Source organism: Corvus brachyrhynchos, unplaced genomic scaffold (assembly GCF_000691975.1).
Source record: "Corvus brachyrhynchos isolate BGI_N302 unplaced genomic scaffold, ASM69197v1 scaffold220, whole genome shotgun sequence".
In the NCBI taxonomy this organism is placed as follows: Eukaryota; Metazoa; Chordata; class Aves; order Passeriformes; family Corvidae; genus Corvus; species Corvus brachyrhynchos.
In genome coordinates, this window is record NW_008236209.1 from 4,893,471 (window position 1) to 4,911,520 (window position 18,050).

Below are 18,050 nucleotides of genomic sequence, written 5' to 3' on the forward strand. Positions count from 1 at the left end.
GAATTTAAAGACTCAATTAAATCATCTTCTCTGGGAGGCAGAAGAAAAATTAGAAATGCTGAGATGAAGCAGCACCACGTGAATGAAGGGCCATCTCTGGAGCAGGTTGTCCCACCAGGAAGCAGGAGGTCAGGATGTTCTGGGTCACTTAGGGCTGTAAATGAGCTCCCAGGAAAACTGGCACAGCAAGGGCTGGGTTTGGTGGCCGTGGGCATGTACAGGGATGTGAGAACAAAACCTATTTCTGTTGGTGCTGAGAACGAGGATTCGCCCACAATTAGTAATTTATTGAAAGGTGTGACTGATTGCATCAGCACAAATAATTTAAAAGTAGATTAAAAAAAAAAAAATCAACATTCTCCATCCCATAATACTTACAGAAGACTCTAATTTGGCAGACAACAGGTAAGAAACAAGATGATCAGAAACCAGATTGGCCTGGTCAAAGATGGAGATGGATAAATCTTGATTTGGAGTGTGGTTGCAATGAAACCATCGTCTTCCAGGAAATCCTGGGCTTTTTTCTGGGAATGCTGGAGATACTTTATGGCACATTCTTCCCTTTATGTCTCCTGTTTTCATCTGTAATTGGCAATGTATTTTGTAAGAGAGAATAAAACAAACATCCGGTAGATAGAAAAGCACCAAGAACCTTCAGCTTTGCCTAATCCCTGTAGACAGCAAAGAGAGAAACAAAATGATCTGTAACTATAATTGAGAGGCAAAAAAATCTATGTTTAATAAACATTTAAAGGAAGAATTACATGTGCCACAAATCCCCTTTTATATTGCACTTAAAATCTCCTTACCTGCCCTTTAGTTTTCATGGTTTTCCTTATCTTCAGTGTCACTTAATCGTATTTCAACAGGATTTGCTTCCTTGCTGCCCATCTGCTCTTCCTTTCTAGTGCAGCATTAATGCCACAATGCCATCCCAGTAGTTCCCTTCTATGACACTTTGATGTCAGACACCCGGGGATTCAGGTTTTTTTCATTCAGGTTCAAACAGAAAAGAAAAATACCTGTTTTGGGGGAGTGACAGATCCTGGTTTCAAATGGAAATGTCCAGAGCAGGGCAGGGGATGAAGGGGAGGCGAACACAGCTTGGATTCCTGTTGCTGTGGAATGTTGGGATCCAGTGGTGCTCTGTCCTGCTGCTGGCCATGGGGAGCTTCTCCTGGCCCTGGGGAGATGCACTGCTCTGCTTCAAGTCTGTGCTAACAAAGGGTCAGCCTCTGAGGATATTAACAAAATCAATTAATGAGTCCAGTGGGCAAGGCTGGGTTCACCCCTGGACACTCACCTGGCCTGTGTGGGCTGCCCAGTTGGATCTGCATTTGCTGAGTTAGAGGCATCACTTGGAGAGTCTTCATGTGGCTTCTTAATCCTAAAATAGCGTTAGATTAATAATCTTTGTATTTATATCTATATTTTATTTATTTGCAGCGTTAAGGAAGACTTTGTGTATTGTGTCTCACCAGTTTAGGAGCATAATGGTGTGGGAGGGTCCCCTGGAAAGGGGAGAATGTTTTTCTTTAGTGTTGACAGGAACTCTCCCAAAAGAGTCTGCAGTAAAAAGCTTTTAAAAAAAAATTATTTATATAAATCCTTTCTAATTGATCATGTAGTTGTGAATTAGTCCTTAGGTCACTCATGAGAGCAGGTCTGTGGTACAGCTGGGGATATTCTCTTCTATTCCACTGCCTTTGCTGGGCATTGAACTCTTATGATAATTCATAAAACCCCCTTTTTTAAAGCTATCCAATGTCTGCAGGGATCAATACTTGAACCTCTATTCTTGAAACATTTTTAACTTAAATATCAAGTTGGGATTGTTTTCTTATAAGAAAGTGTCCCAAAGTGCAGGTAATCCAAATTCTGAGGTGTTTGTGCCGGCAGAGCCCACTCTTGATATTTCCAAATAATATTTGCCTCAGATCTCACAAGGCAGAGCAGGGTTTGGTAGGTTGCAGGATTCCAGAAATTCCTCTGTATCTGCGTGGGGATCAGGCTCAGAAGATGCTCATTCATGCTCAGTGTTGTAAGACAAAACACATCAGAAGCTGGATGTGCTAAAGCAGTGCCAGAGCCTGTGCCCCTCCCCTCCTGGAACACAACTCTGGACTTGCTCCTTGCTCAGTCTGGGGTTGCCTGAGCTGGTTTTGGTGGGAACAAACTGAAATGAGGTGGGGCCACCTGAGTCTCGTCAAGGAAGGCTGCCCAGGAGGTGACAGGGGACAGAGGAACACCTTGGACAGACCTTAAAGGACACGTTTAGAAAGAAATGGTAGCTTGGAGGAAGATGAAAGTGCTTTTCTTCAGGTCACAGATGTGACAGTGAGAGGGAAGAAGGCAGCAGAAGCAGTCAATGAAGCTGAAGTGGAGGATGCAGCTGAGGCTGAAACCTTGAACAATGAGAGGAATGGGTTTGTTCCACTTTGATTTGGTCAACGAATATGTGGTGAAGACAAAATAAGCACAGATTATCTGGGGCAAGAGGTTTTAAGAGGAAACGTGGGACAGATGTCTGAGGCAGAGGAGAAACCACCACAAGTTTGGCCATGGGACTAACACAAATGAAAGGGTTAGAAAAGGAGGGGAGGCTTTAGCAGTGGAAACAGGAGCTAGCGAGAAAACGGAAAATTAAGACTACTCTGAGCCACATGGCAAGCATTGTTTATTGTTATTATTATTAATTATTATTACTATAATTATTGCTATTATTATATTAACTAAAGGCTGGCTTGAATCTTATAAACAGCTTCTGTCAGAAAAGGAGAAAACAAGCTGTAAATGTTGACTTTTAATTCTACCCTGTTTATTAAGGACTGTTAGTTCTGTTTTGCTAATATCTTGTAAGTAAACAGAGTGAGAAAATTCAGTGACGATAAAGATGATGAACCACTGAAATTTGGTTCCACACTGGGCACATGAGGGAGAAAAGGATGCCAATTAATGCATTACTAAAAGAGCAACACTACTAGGAGTAATAATACTGGTTCTCTATTATTGATGGTTGATTTTAGAAGAGAGAGAGTTCATGTTTGGCCCAGAGCAGTCGACACGAGCCCTGAAGGAAGGGAAAAAACCCTTTAACCGAGCAGAAATTTCAGTCATGAGCTGTTAAAGGAAGTTGAGCTGAATATTGAGGAAAATTCAAAAAGATAAAAACGACTTCAATTTGGTAGTTCTTCACTGGTTCTGCAGTTTGGCAGCTGTCAACATCTCAAAATATCATCTCACCCAAACTGTTGAAAGAAAGAAACCCTTTGATTTTTCCCTTGAGACTCCCAAGCTGAAAATGGACTCTTTGTAGTCTCAGCCTCGTTTCAGACAGTTTTTTTTAAAAAAAACATTCTTGCTGGCAGAAACAACTAATTCATAAATAGACTCTCTGTTAATTAAATAAGTTTTATCGCTTTAACTTGCCTTTCAAAATGAAAAAGAAAGTAAATCTCTAACATTTCCTGCTTTATTATGAATCTTAAGGGACTAAGCATCACATTTCTTGCATCATTAATAATGCAAATTAGTTTTTGTTTGAGTCTCCTATAAGTTTATAGTTAGAAGTAAATATTTAATGCACAAATCTGGGAAATCAAATCATGGCTAGTAGAAATTTTCCCTTAGAGTTATTGAAAGGTAATGTAAGAAAGATGGGAGGCACTGTGGGTTCTGTTTATTTAACCTTTCTTGCTCTTGCTTTCCTTTCAGTAGAACTCTTTGTGACTTGTCATTAAACACTTCTCTATTCCTGCAGTATCTGTTTTTACTATCTTTACAGTAGCCACTGAATTCAGCTTTTAATGCCATTTAAAGGAGAGGTTAAACACATACATAGCCTACTTAGGGCTATAAGGATTGTCGTTTCGGTCCTAATTATTGGCAGGAAAACCAGGTGATTATTTCTAATAATATCTAAAAATCTGTTGACTTTGTAGCAGTTTTTCTTAGTCTGCTTAATGAAGCAATGGCCAAATCAGATTAAAGTTTGCCCAGGGCCTCTACATTGTGCGCAGAAATGCCTTGGGAGGGTAAAATACACAGACAGGGCAGACTGAATTTAGTGTATGTGTGCCATATTGGGCTTTTTCCCCTGTTTTTACACAGTATTCTTGCAAATATTGCACCACCCTCTGTATGAAATGTCTGTAGGAACGAGACTATTGCAGACAAATTACAGCTGTTTCCCCACCACATATGGGCTTTCTGCAACGACTCTTCTCCTGTGTGGTGGATAACAGAAAATAATAAGTATCCTGGTTTTTTGGGCATGAAATCTGATAGTGAAAAAGACACCAGGGAGAATTCTTTGGTGATAAAAATTTAAATAGACCCATTTATCAATATGACAGAGATTTGACCTGAAAGTTAAAGTGTTTGGAAGTTAAGTGGGGTTGTGTAAAGAAAGTTGAGGCTGTGCTACAGATAGACCGTGGGGTTTGTAAGTTATTAAATCAAAATAAAAGGTATTGACAAAACAATAAATTGCCTGGATCACCCCATGTAATAGGTTCTGGGAGCACTAAATACATTCTCCATGCTAAAGATGTGTGAAGCCTTTTCCTTTCTCATACTTTTGTTCTTCTCCTTGAAAACATTTGCACCGTGGTTGGTTTTATAACAGACTTGGCACCAAATTGGGCCTGGGGATGTTTTGCCAGAGAACTGGCTCGGAGCAGTGGTGAGAAGCAGGAGCAGGGGCATTGCTCTGCTACCAACAGGATTATTGGCCTTTGCAGGTGGGATACAGATCACTCTCTGGGGGGATTAAAATAATAATAACAACCATAATATCTTTACTGGGAGAGATATTTTACTAATATCTTCAGGGGAGAGAGCACTGCAGTGCTCTTTGCTCTTCTCAGCACCATTTCCATGCTGGAAATCTGTGGGATTCAGAAGGAGAGCAGCATCTGGCAGTCCCCTCCAGCAGAGATGCTTTGGGGAGTAGTTAATGCCACCTGCTCATATCACCCCCTAAACCTTTTGCAATGACCACCATTTTCCTGGGAGAGGGGCTGAGTTTGCTCATGGAGGGGAAGGAAAATACCCGTGGGACATACTGGGATGGAAAGGTTGGGAGTGGGTGGTGCAGCAGCTCTTCACCCCCAGAGTCTTCAGCTGGGCCCTGCTTTTTCCCAACTCCACAGGGTTGGGGGTGAGTACCCCCTACCTCCGGCTTCCCTGCCGAGGAGGGAATGAGGCTGGCTCTGTTTGCCTTGAAAATGACACAGATTTGAGACTATTTCCCCTCCTGCAGATTTCTCCATTGAGAGGAGCATGGAAGACATTACTATTTATAGTGCACAGTACGTGTACCCAGCGGGACATCCCCGAGCAAACATCCTACCAGTTTGGAGGTGGGATGCTTTCCAGCTCCGTGGCCCCGAGATGCCCTGTGCCCTCTCCCAGGGAGGTGGGAAATCACACAGGGGTACCACCCATCTCCTCTCATCTCTGCCTTTCTTTCACTTCTTTGGAGATGAGATGCTCACCCCCTGCCACGGAGCTGAGCATGAGGCTCGGAGGCAAAGCAAGTTTTCCGCACAAATAATGCAAGTTTTAAGGGAGGGAAAGGGCCCTAAAAAATGAAGGTATAAGGAGGTTGCAGAGCATCTGCAGAGTCTGGTTTGGGGATGGGCAGCTTGTGTGTGTGTGGGAAATGGAGATGGAAACTTGGTTTAACTAAAGAGGTTTGGGAATTTCAAGGGGACGAGGACCAGCAGTGGGACTTGGGGTCTGTCACTGCCACTCCCTGCCTGACCACCTGGGTGTTCCTGTATGGGTTTGGGATATCAGAACCTCTTCATCTAAGCTTAATTCTTGATATGGAAAAGATAGCTGACAATGGCAATAAAAATAACAGTAAGCAGTTGGAAAGGCCCAGCTCAAATCGTGCTCTGTCAACAGCTTTGCAATCTGTATAAATATGAGAGGAAAGACAAACAGCTCTGATTTCTCTTTAAGAATGTGAGTATCCATTGTCGTAGATTTAAATTAGGATGTTTTACTTGTACTGTATGTAAATTCCTCCTTGGCAAATAACCCATGTCCACTAATGTATGTGTATTTTGGGCCTGTATAGTTTGGGTCTCTGTGAAATACAATGAAATCTGATAGCACACAGAAATACTTGCATGGAATGTCAAATTTTTTGTGTGTGCTTCTCACATATCCATAAAAGAGTTTACACATTTCTAATTACTCATTCAAAAAGAGACTTTACAGCACTTTTAAAAGAGAGCCAATTTTTTCCCTACTGTGTTCTGTTTTTACAGCTTGTGGAAAGCTTATTTAACGAAAGTTTAAGTAATCAGCGAAAGTCATTTCTGAGCAAAGACTGACAGATATGAAGCCTCTTTTCACACTTCATAAGAGGTGGAGAGGGTAGCCACAAAATTTACAGCTGAATAGTACTCTGTTCAGCTTAAGTTATAGAATTATTAGTGTTCCAGGCATGTGAGAAATTTTAGGGAGATGAAGTATTTAAGGTGATACTCTATGTTTTGTGTAGCTGAGCTCTAAGTGCAATAGCAATAACAACCCACCCCTCCAAAGGCAGCGACCTGCACGTCCCTTGGGGCTGATGTTGTGCTAAAAATATGTGTTTGCAGCTAACTGAGCTTCATGATATATTAATAAAACCCCAGCAACGTGTTCCCTTTGCAGAGACTCACCTCTGGCTATGAAAGTACGAATTCTCGGGATATGGAAATAAGCACACGTGGTGTGTGGGTGAGAAAGCAGCGGGGAGGGAGGTGGCACTGTCAGCGTCTCTGTCCCAGCCCCTGCAGCACAGGGACACAGGTTTTGCTGTAGGAGAGACCTGGATACAGAGTGGTGGACAATAAGTGACTCCTGCAGGTCATGATCAACTGGGCTGAATAAAGGAGGAGGACCTGGGCTGTGTAGTGAGACTGAGAAAGGGAAATCTCTGTTCCAACTGACAAAAATGAGCATGGCTTTTAGAGGTATTTGTAGGTATTTGAGTGTGAATTGTTCTAAATATCATGAGGTGGCCACATGTTGTAATCACGGGTATTACATACAAATATTTATCATAGAATCAGAGAATGGTTCGGGGCAGAAGGGACCCCTAAATGCCATCCAGTCCAACCCCCCTGCCATGAGCAGGGGCATCTTTAGCTAGACCAGGTTGCTTAGAGCCCTGTCCAAGATAACCTTGAATGTTTCCAGGGATGGGGCATCTTCCACCTCTCTGAGAAATCTGTGCCAGTGTTCTGCCACTTTGGTAAGAAAAATTCCTCCTTGTGACAACATTAAGCAAACAAAAGCAATTTACTTTTTACTTTTACAAATTACTAAAGGCATTTCAATATTACGCTTGGTTTCATTTCAACCTGTTTGATTTTTGTTGGTTATTCTTTTTTTGTGGTGCTTTAGCTGTACCTGTTTACCCAGGAACAAACAGCGGAAAGGCTTTCTTAGTTCTTTAAAACAAGTTGTGTGAGATAGAATCAAGTGTCACTGCAGTCACTTTGAGGTTGGCCAAGAACTGAACTGGGGAGGCATCTTCCACCCTCACTTCTCAGTCCTGGAGAACAAGGACACAAGTGTACAGCTGCCACCAGTACATGGTTTAAATACACATAGTGTAAGGTTTATATTCCTTTGATTCGCTTTTATGTGAGCCTAATACAAGCACCCTCATAAAGATCACTCTTGCACCAGATTAAAGCAGTGCCTTGGTAGCATTTATTGGTGGTTCATAAATCATGGTGGCACTTTGTTGCTGTCCACAAGCTGGTTTTGCTGTTTAAGGGTTCAGTCACGAAGATGTACAGTATTATTCCAGGAACAGTCGTAATCCTACAGAAATTATACTGAGGTGTTTTTGGAGGCCTGGAATTTGTGGGAAACCTGTGTGTATGGAGTGATGTTGGAAAGCAGAGACATGGGGTACCTTTAGTTGCTGTATCAACAAGCATGTTAACTAAGTACATGGAATACTGGCCTGTGTCTTTATGCAGTTCAGGAAAATCACTCATCATGCCAGTGTCCAAACACCCAGTGTTTCCATCCGACATCTACTTCAACTCAATTTAAGGTTTTCTGGATGCTGAACACTTTGATTTCAGGTGAAAATCTCAGTTCCAGGGGCAGTGCCAGGATTTGTCAGACCTTACAGGCTTCCAGTTTGGGTTGTTAATACCAACAATTCCCAGTCCTATTCCCTTGACTCCAAACTGTATTCGGGAGGCGTTCGGTGCTCCTGCATTCAAACAGTTAATTTGCACTATGTTCTGTTAAAGAAAAGGAAAACTGTCACCCTGTCATTTTAGAGTCTGACACTAAGCTTGTCAAAAGAGACAGCTGTTAAACTGAATTACTGTTGACATGCAGAGAAACGGCCCTTGCCAGATGTAAAGGACATCTGCGGCAATGAAGTGGTACAGGGTGGCTTTTAAAATGTGGTCATACTGGTATTTGAATAGAGCTCTATGGCATTAAAACGTGGCCTTGACTCAGACAGTTTAAGGCAGCGAAGCAGAGCCAATGCCAAGCACAAAGAAGTGCTGATCTGTTGCTGTATCCATAACTTAGGCATGAATATGAAAACAGTGCAGCGTCAAAGCTATTAAGCTCTTATCGTGTATCCAGGAGGATGTGGGCTTAAAACACAGTGGGAAATATTTTGTATTTCTGGCTCCTTGGCTGTGCGGGTAGGTGAGGTGGAAATTCATAAGGTGGATTATGCAGGGAATGAATGGAAATAAGTCGTCTTGTCTTCAGCTAACAACTGCTCAGACAAGAATTGCAAAGGGCATTAGGCTTAGGAAGTGAGGCTGGATGTGCCTCGCCGGCGTTCCTGATAACATTCCCGGGATGTGGAGCACGTGGCGGGTGCTGGGGAGGTTCCCCTCTGGAGAGCAGAGCAAATAAAAATGAAAATCATTGAACAGAGAAACCTGTAAAATTCTGCTTGTGTATCTTAATGTGCTTTCCACAAAAAAAGTCAGGATACCAAATTAATATTGTAAAAAAATATAGTTATTATGAATATTTTATAATTTAGCAATTGAACCAACAGTAGGGAATTCTGCACATTATATAAGAGTGCAAGTCTGATTTGCATGTCTTTAGTGTAGGAATAAAGCTGTTTGGGAAAAAAAAAGTATCAGTTAAGCAATTTTGCTAAATGTATGAAAAATGAAATGTTATGAGATGAAGCATGTATTCATTATGAAATGAAATTGATGTTTGAAGCTAAAAAAATATTCAGGCCAAACATCATTTTGAATATGTTAGCAGATCGTATCTTGATTTAGTTGTGTGTTTAGTGATAGCAGAAACCAAAGAGTTTCCATCTGGAGGGAAGAAGGCAAATGTTATTTCTACATGACACAGGTTAACCTGCTCCTTTCTGCAGGAAAGCAGCACCAGCAGCAACAACAATTTGCTCTAGACAGGAAAAATTATGGAAGAGGTGGGGCTAAGAGGGGTTTTCGTCTTCAAAAGAGGAAATTTTGCTTTCCAGACACCTGTATGACAAAATGCTGATGTCAGGTGAGGGGGACTCATTCCTCTGCAGGGTGGTGGAAAGTCCAGGGTTTGTTTAGGTCTTGGGATGATTTGGGCTGGTGTCCTGCACTGCTCCAAGGGCATTCCTTTCCCATGGAGAACATCCCATTCCCATGGAGAACACTCAGCATCCCATGCTGCCACTGCCCACCACCACAGTGCCAAGAGGTGTGAGATCCATGCCCATGGTCCAGCTGGGAGCCTTCCAGATGGCCGGAGACACGAGTTTAGTGTGTGATTTATGGAGGGGCTCTGGCCAGGGCTGCTGCCAAAGCTGACCCGAGGCCATCAGTGAGTGTGGCCAGCAGTGCTCCCACTACTCCATATGGCCGTGGCTGGCTGGGTCACAGCAGGAGAGGGTGTAACAAGTCCACATATCCATGATTTAACATGGCCCATCCTGAAATCTCATTTATCAGCAGCTGGCAGGGCTCTGCCATGTACTCAGGAGTGTCAGAGTTTAACCTCCATGGCACAGGAGGCACAGAGTGTTTGAGCAACCTCTGGGAGTCAGGGCATCCTGCTTTGTCCCTGCTGGGAAGCTTTGGATAGGAGCAGTCAGGATGAACGTGCTCCCCTGGGATCAGAGAACATGGATATGTTTTGGGGTTCAGGATGTTGGGAGAGCTGGTTCCTCAAGAACAACTTTGATGAATAAATTTTGAATGTATTTTAGTCTGCAGAATGCAAGTGAGCAGGTGACTGCCCAGCAGGACCATCCCTGGGAGCTACTGGAGCTTCCAGCCTGGTGGAGTAAGGGCAAGACACATTTAGGAGGAAATCCCTTTACAAAACACTGGCACAGGCTGCCCAGGGAGGTGGTGGGTGCCCCATCCCTGGAAATGTTTGAGGTCGGGTTGCACAGGGCTCTGCTGGGACAGGGACCATCCTCATCCTGCCTAATGCAGGAGTTATTTGGGCAAAGCATCCCATGCATCTCCAGAAGGATGTTTTATCCTGCAATAAAAAGAGCTGAAATCTCCAATCCCCTTTTCACTGCTCAGTGCTGCAGGTTTTAGCCAGAGCAGGCTCACCTATTTCCACAGGTTGAACTTTGCTGTAATGATTAACTTTTTACAAACAAGCACAAAGTGGAGCATTTAAATAAACAGGAACAAGCTTATTATTAGATGGCAGGTTTTTCTCTGATAGCTCTTATAATGTCATTGTTAGTTTATTAAAGCTTATCACGAAAAATCTCTTTCTCCTAAGCTAAGTTCTTTCATACAGCTTCCCACTTTGATTGACACCAAAATAAAATAACTAACCTATAAATTATAATGTACGGTTTAAATGATGGATAAATGCATTATTTGTAAGGCATTGCAAGGATCAACATATGCAATTTCTGGAAAATAAAAAATATTTTACGAAGATAATAATAGGGCAGAACTCAGCTCTTTTTGTGAACATTCTCACTGCATACTGCTATTAGGTGATCCTTAAGGTCCCCTCCAACCCAAACTGTTGTATGATTCTATGATTATTTTTACTAATCAAACAGATCTGGGGGGGAAAGCCTGATGTCAACAACCATTTTAACTTCAGCAGCATCAGTCCCAGGTCAAAAATCTAAATCATAGAATCACAAAATGGTTTAGGTTAAAAGGAACCTCAAAGATCACCTCATTCCAGCTCTCCTGCTGTGGACAGGGACCTTCTACCAGACCAGGTTGTTCCAAACCCCATCCAACTGGATTTGAACACTTCCAGGGATGGACCAGCCACAACTTCTCTGGGCAACCTGTGCCAGGGCCTCCCCACCTCTGCATTCTTCTCAGAGACACCCCCAACTTCGTGAGTTCTCAGTAAGTAAACTTCTGTCATTGAAGTCACCCCAAAATCCATGTTTGTAAATACATTCCTACTCACCTGTCTGCTGATGTTGGAAAGGCACCTTTCTTTCCCATCTCTTTCAAGCCACGCAATGAAACTCCCTGAGCTCCCTGTGTTCCCTGGGAGAGGCTCCGTGCCTGGACACGCTGAGCAGGGCTGAGTTAGTCCAGCTGGAGATCTGTCCCCAAGCTGGAATGTCCACTGAAGTATTGCAGAATGGGAATGAAGTCGTTTACCAGCAGAAAATAATACACAATGGCTCCTTATAATCCGTCTGTTCGTTGGGAAAGCAGGGATCTCCAGGGAGGGAAGGACTCCTTGCTACTTTTTGCACACCCTATTTTAAATTGAAGTCTTTAATTCAGCTTTTCTGTAGCCTGATAACTGTTCCTCACAGGAGGAAGGACCTTGGATAAAGGGAATTTGCTCTGCCTTGCTCAGTGAGGCCACCTCGGAGCACTGGTGCTTGGTGAGTACCATTAATGGGTTTAAATTTGACTCTGCAAGTCCCAACATGGAAAATATGGCTCTTGTCCCCAGAGTTTTGCAGCTTAAAATGAGTTAATAGCACATCTCAGGCTAGATCTGAGTGCATATTATAAATGACTAATTTACTTCTCGAATTTACCATTTCGCCTGCTTGGATTGTGATTTCTAGGCATAATCTCCTGTATAAAGGTTTTTTTTTCTCTCTTTCTTCGTGGTGTGAATCGAAGAAATATTTGAAAGCTGAGGTGATTGTTTCTGTGCTTGGGTGTTCATGGCATGTTTCTGGCCAACACTTAAAATTCAGTTCCCAAGGCTGGAAGCAGAAAAAGGCAGGTTTTGCAGGGACAAAACGTGACCAATGGAAATAAATTTCCTCCCAGCACATTGGGAACCCTTCTCAACAATAAAAACCACCAAAGGAACCACAATATGTGTGGATGTTGTAGCTCCCTGTTCAGTCCAAATACGAGGCAACATTTCCCCTGAATTTATGGAGTTTAACACTGCAGGGAGTTTGGGATCTTCACAAACTGTAACCCATATTTTAGCAGCGCCAAATCTTTCATGATCCAGGCTCATTTGTGGTGGGAATGGGCTCAAGGTAAGGTCATGAGGAATTATATTGGTTTTTTATTTCCCCTGTGTGGAATTCTCAAAAACCAGTTGCTGACTGGGTTGGTAAATCCCACCCTGCATAAATATATTGATAAATACCTGATATGTCTTCAGCTAAAGAAGAATCAGAGATGTCCCAAGGAGGAAAATTACTCCTTTTCCATCTTTGTTTGCACTGAACAGGTTTCTTGTTTCGATGACTTTTTCCTTAGAATATCATCTTTTTGGAAACCCTGTGAAAAGCCACGTAATATATCCTTAAATATCCTTAGTCCTGCCCCATGTCCATGTTTTAAGAGTACTGTCACAATTACAACCAACTCTTCCAAACATCACCTTTTTCTCTTTTTGGCCATAAATGTTAATGTACTCTTTCTGCTTTCTTTTCTTATCAGAAATTCTGTTAATTACTCAAAATGAACATGTAGCAAATAGAAGTTTTCTCTAAATTAAATGGAAAATCCATTTTTTGCATATATTTTCTCATGTAATTAGCTATCATATTGTTAAAGGTAATCTGAGTTTCAGCAGAGGAACAGAGTTTTCTTTATTTTTGCTTTATCTGTAGAGATTTTTCATATTTTATAACAGATGTAGGTACAGGTAAAGATAAGGAAGGAGGAGGGCAGGTAGTGGTGTGCTCACTGAGTAGCTGATTTCAGAAATGGGGGTCTCCTGGGCCTGACTTGCAACCAAATGACCAAAACACTTTGCCTTTTATTTATTTATCCAGCTACTTAACACTTCTTACTGTTTCTCTTAAATGAATTAATTTACCCTACAAAGCACTCCTTGCAATAATCAATGACTCATTACGCTGAAAGCCCGCAGGAAATACTAATTAAATGAAAAATGTGCAAGAGGAATGTGCAACTTTTGTATTTCTAACAACCCAGATATTCAGTGCTTTCTTGTCCAAGTTCTCATAAGTTACAGGAGAGCTTTTTGCCTTCAGCCACAGGGAGCTGAGGTGGCTTAGAGGGTGGTGATATTTCCCAGACATACCAAATCCAGTCCATTTATCATCAATATCCACAGGAAATAATAATCTGTTTATACATCACATTTCTCTGGGCTCTGCGAGGTTCTTGTTATGAATTCCTTCCAGCTGCTTTTCTCATTCCCACAGCAGAATTGCTTGGGAAGGGTTATCCCTTATCCATCACGTACTCTAACAATTATTGACTGATAGCCACTGGTAATTCCAGCTCTCTGACAATCTTTGATAAAGATTTTGTGTTGTTATTATGCTCTAAAATGTCTCCTCAGCCATAAAGGCCTTGAACTCCAGGCTGGGTAGGTGGCACAGCCACCTTTTTGGGATCTTTGAATAGGGAGAGCTTAATAATCAAGAAGATAAAGGTTTTATAAGGATAGAAATGCCAAAAATGAGAGTGGGTTCAAAAATCCTGCTTTCTGCCCCATGGGAGGGGTTGTGTCCTGCTCCCTTTGGTGAAGGGATGTCTGGAGCAATCGAGGTTTCTTTTATCCTGGTCAATGATTTTTGGAGAAAATAGGTTAAGCAAAGCCGTGAAATAAAGCAATCAGAACAAGGTAAAAAAAAACTGTTACCACCACCCGTACCAAAAACCCCAATAAAGACCAAAAACAAAGCAGTGGCCAAGCTCCTTTGCCTCAGATCCTTGGCACTGCTGATTTTGTAGGATACCAACTTTCTGTTCTGATTTGTTCCCCCTCAAATAAGCTCTCTGATTAATTCACCCCTCTAAATTTCTTTATGTTTGTTGTAGATTTATGTTCTCTTGACCATCAGTCCATACCCTCATTTAGGTGCTTTCAGGTACTGCTGCTCTTGTTTAGTTTAGCAGATGACCCAATGCCAGCCTGGGGCACTCCCCATCCTGGAAAGGGTCGAGCCACAAACACCAGAAATAATTATTTTGTTTTTTAAGTAACATGGGAAAGAGGGAGAATAAGAGAGGAATGAATTCCCAACTCAGTTTTAAGGCAGCAAGAATTTAAGTCAATTTAGCTCCCCATGCTAATTAATACTACCAAAGAGCTTTAAAGAGTAACAACAGAGAGGATGAATTATTTAAAGTGTAGGTGACCAAGAGAAATCTGAATGAAGATGACACTGCCTCTACTTTTGGTTTTCAGGCAATAAATTGCATTTAAAATGGTGGCAATGCATTGAAGATTTTGGTAAAACTTGGTTCTCAGCTGTAAGGAGTTGGGTTTCTGTAGGGATATCCTGTGCTGCAGGACAGGAAATTCAGGGCTAGAAGAGAAAATTATGAAGAAAAAAGATTTCAATCCCAAATGGATGAAATTTGAGATAGAAGTGCCTGTTTTAGCCCCTAACTCTGGGTTTTCAGAGAGAAAACAAATGGTAGCAGTAGTGCACTGAATTTATTTTTTCTGTAAATCAAAAGCTGGATATTTTCCTTGCTCCTTTGTAATTTTATTGAAGGAAAATTATAGAAATCTTTTCAGTGCAGCAGGGGATTGATACAGGTTACATTCCTGGCTTTCAGTCTAGTATCTCCCTCACCAGCCTTTGGAATTCCGTGGGAGTGATGGATTTCAGGAATTAGGCCCTAAATTCTGATGCCTACAGAACACAGAAGAGGTTGAATTGTGTATATTTTGCCCTCAACCTGCAATATATTCCTTGAAGACAATAGAAAGAAGATTCACATAAAATTGTCTCTTTATTTGGAGGTACTTTAATATCAGAGGAGATTTGCTTCCAGCTAAGAAAACACTTGTTACAGAGCTAAAAATGTTTGATATGCTGCTGTATCAGATAAAGTTTGTTAGTGCACAGTGGCACAGTGCTGATAATTGAAGAACTCACAGGATTTTCGGCAGTAAAAGATCCCCAGTGAGTGCTAAGCTCAGTGGGAAAATGTGATGCATAAATCTGCAGTGAGAGCAGAGGAACAGGAGGGGAGCAGCTCTGCACTCAACCCTGGGAACCCCAAACCACCACTGAAGGACGTTAAAGAGAAATAAAAGGGAGGAGATGATATCTTGGGGCTTAAAAGCTGTTTTCAAAGAATTTTCTTGTTAAATATAATGTTGGACAAGAGCCTGTGGAAATTCTCAACTCACTGGAGACTCCTGCTGTCTCTTGGCATGATCTGGTCTAGTGGAGGAATCAGCCCCTAGCCCTGCCTAGCCCAGGAATACCTAATTCCATGAGGAGAAGTGGTCACTGGAGGTATCAAGGAAGGTGGGAAAAGTCCAGGCAAGAGAACCATGGCCAAAGGTGATGGATAAACTGGTTTTGCGTGATGGGGTGAGGAACACCGACTTGTAAAGAACTGATGGCTAAGATGAAGGTTTGTTATACCCAGAGTCAGCCAAGCCTGGATGATTTCAGAAGGAATGACGAAGGTGAGCCTGGAAAGAGCCAGAGAGGGAACAGCAAAGCCACCAGAGGAATTCACAACAAACTCCAGAGAGCAAAGGCAGTGCCACGGAGGGGGAGGCCGCTTGGGCACCTGTTGTGACAGCTGTGACTAAGCATACAATGACCAGATCAGGGTGAATAATGAGACAATCTGCTCATTTAAGAGTGGATATACAAACCCAGCAGGGACATGAAACTCTTTTGCTTTGTTTTACTGATAATGTGTTATTGGAGTCATGTCTCTGGCTGTGCCCTAGAGTGGGTTCAAAACAATTACTTACATAACACAGGATATATTTAAGTCAGGGAAAAGCAGGGAGGGAGAAATGTGCATATCTCAATTTCTGGTTAAGAAGCAAAATGAAATTATGTTTTTCCGAATAGATTTATTGATTTCCATTTTTCCGGCACAGGGATCTCCATCTCAAGGACTGGATCCCCCTTGCAAAACTTGAACTGGAAAGTAATCAATGAATGAGACTAAGCCCTGTATCCACCCCTCTCCAGCTGCTGGTTTCTACCCTAATAACTGCTAATTATTCTAAGAATAAACTCTTAAAAATAACTCGATCAATGTGTTCTCCAAAAGTTGGAGCCCATCTCTGGATGCCTCCAGCCTGGTCCATGGTGGCCAGGCAATGTTTGGTGCAGCCCCCAAAGTGCCTTTCTCTTGTAGTGTTCTGCTGTAGGAGTGGTCAGGTGTCTTCTGGATCGCTTTGGGGTTGATTTTGAGGTGGCAAATGCGCTGCTTTCACAAAATTTCATCCACAGCTGAAGAAAATTGTATTTGCTGCTCACTTACAGAGCAAAGTGCAGGACAACAATAGGGAAAACAAAAGGAAAAATTAAACTCCCAAAGCCAAGAAATAGTAGAGTCCAGGGCAGCTGCCCATGCTGCAAACCTGATTCACAAGTAATGGCATTCCATGCAAGAGTGACCACCCCACTTTAATTTTCAAATGAAAACCATATTGAGAAACTTGGAATACAAACACAAGATTTGAGGAATGTAAATACCTGGTGGGTGCAGCCAACCAGCACAAAATATCTTTGGAGGGAGCTGGAGCTCAGTCCCTACCGGAGTTCCCCGTGCCTACAGATCATCATGTACAGGGAGTAATTACAGCAGGGTTTGTCAACTAATTTGGTGGAGGGATGAATTCGTTATCTATTAATCAATGTAGGGAAGCATGAAGCACCTACAAAACATTCATCTCACTTTAGCTTCTTGTTTACCTTTAATTAGACTTGTTCTGATTTGATTGGGAAAAATGGAGGTACCTTGGAATAGAGAGGTGTCAGCTGGAGCATCTTGGACATCACTTACTACTGCAGGATCCTCAGGGAAATGGGTCAAGTAGCTTGGACTTTTATTTCCAAAATGAGCAGCTATAAATTGCTCACAGGGTACAACCCCTAAATCAGAGGTAAATAAAAGGATGGTTACAGTGCCAGCACCTCACCAATGACAATAAATTTTGCAGCAGTGTGAATTAATTAATTTTTTATTTACACCTGTAGTGGTCACCCCTCTTTCCTCAGTTTCCCCATTCCTTTACTGTTATATTTATGTACAAGGAGGATATTTATTAGGAAAACATTTCTTCACCTATTTCATTATCTACAGTTGATACAGAGTGAGACCAAATTTTTTTTTAATCCCTTGCAAAATTGTTTACCTTTTCTTCCCATAACTTCCATGGGGGTTATAGGTAAGGCTGTAACACATAGACAGAGTTATGGGATGTTTTATAACTCATGTGTTGGATGTTTTATAACTGATGTGTTGTGTGTGATGTAGATAAATGCAACTGCAAGCATAGAAAGCCCCAGTGGGGTCACTTGCATTTCATTTCATTTTAGCTTGACTTTAAATCAGTGATATTTTTTGTTTTTTTAGAAGAGAATTATTTTAAATGCTTTTATAAAATGAGAAGTCCTGGTTAAGCCTTGGAGTCCTGGACACAAGTGTGGAAAACTGCAGCTTCACTAAAAACTGTGCAGTACATGCGCCATTCCTTGGTGCATGCTTATTATGGGTAAATATTGTTCTCTGGGTAGTGCCTAGAAATTGTAATTAATTTCAAATACGCCCTCTTTTTGTCCACGTATGCAGATTTCAAATCTGTGCCTCTGCTGGTTTTGACACTGTGCAATGAAGCATCCGAGCTCTCAGATGTCTGGC

General features: G+C 41.9%; 1 long non-coding RNA gene across 5 annotated transcripts in view; it reads left to right on the top strand.

Annotated features, from left to right (window-relative positions):
• The window catches only part of LOC108448717, a 77,298-nt gene extending 59,248 nt beyond the window's left edge, over positions 1–18,050 (top strand). For all 5 annotated transcript variants that reach the window (XR_001864698.1, XR_001864701.1, XR_001864704.1 and 2 more), the window contains one exon: positions 17,982–18,050. This is a non-coding gene — a long non-coding RNA (uncharacterized LOC108448717). The remainder of the gene's footprint in view (positions 1–17,981) is intronic.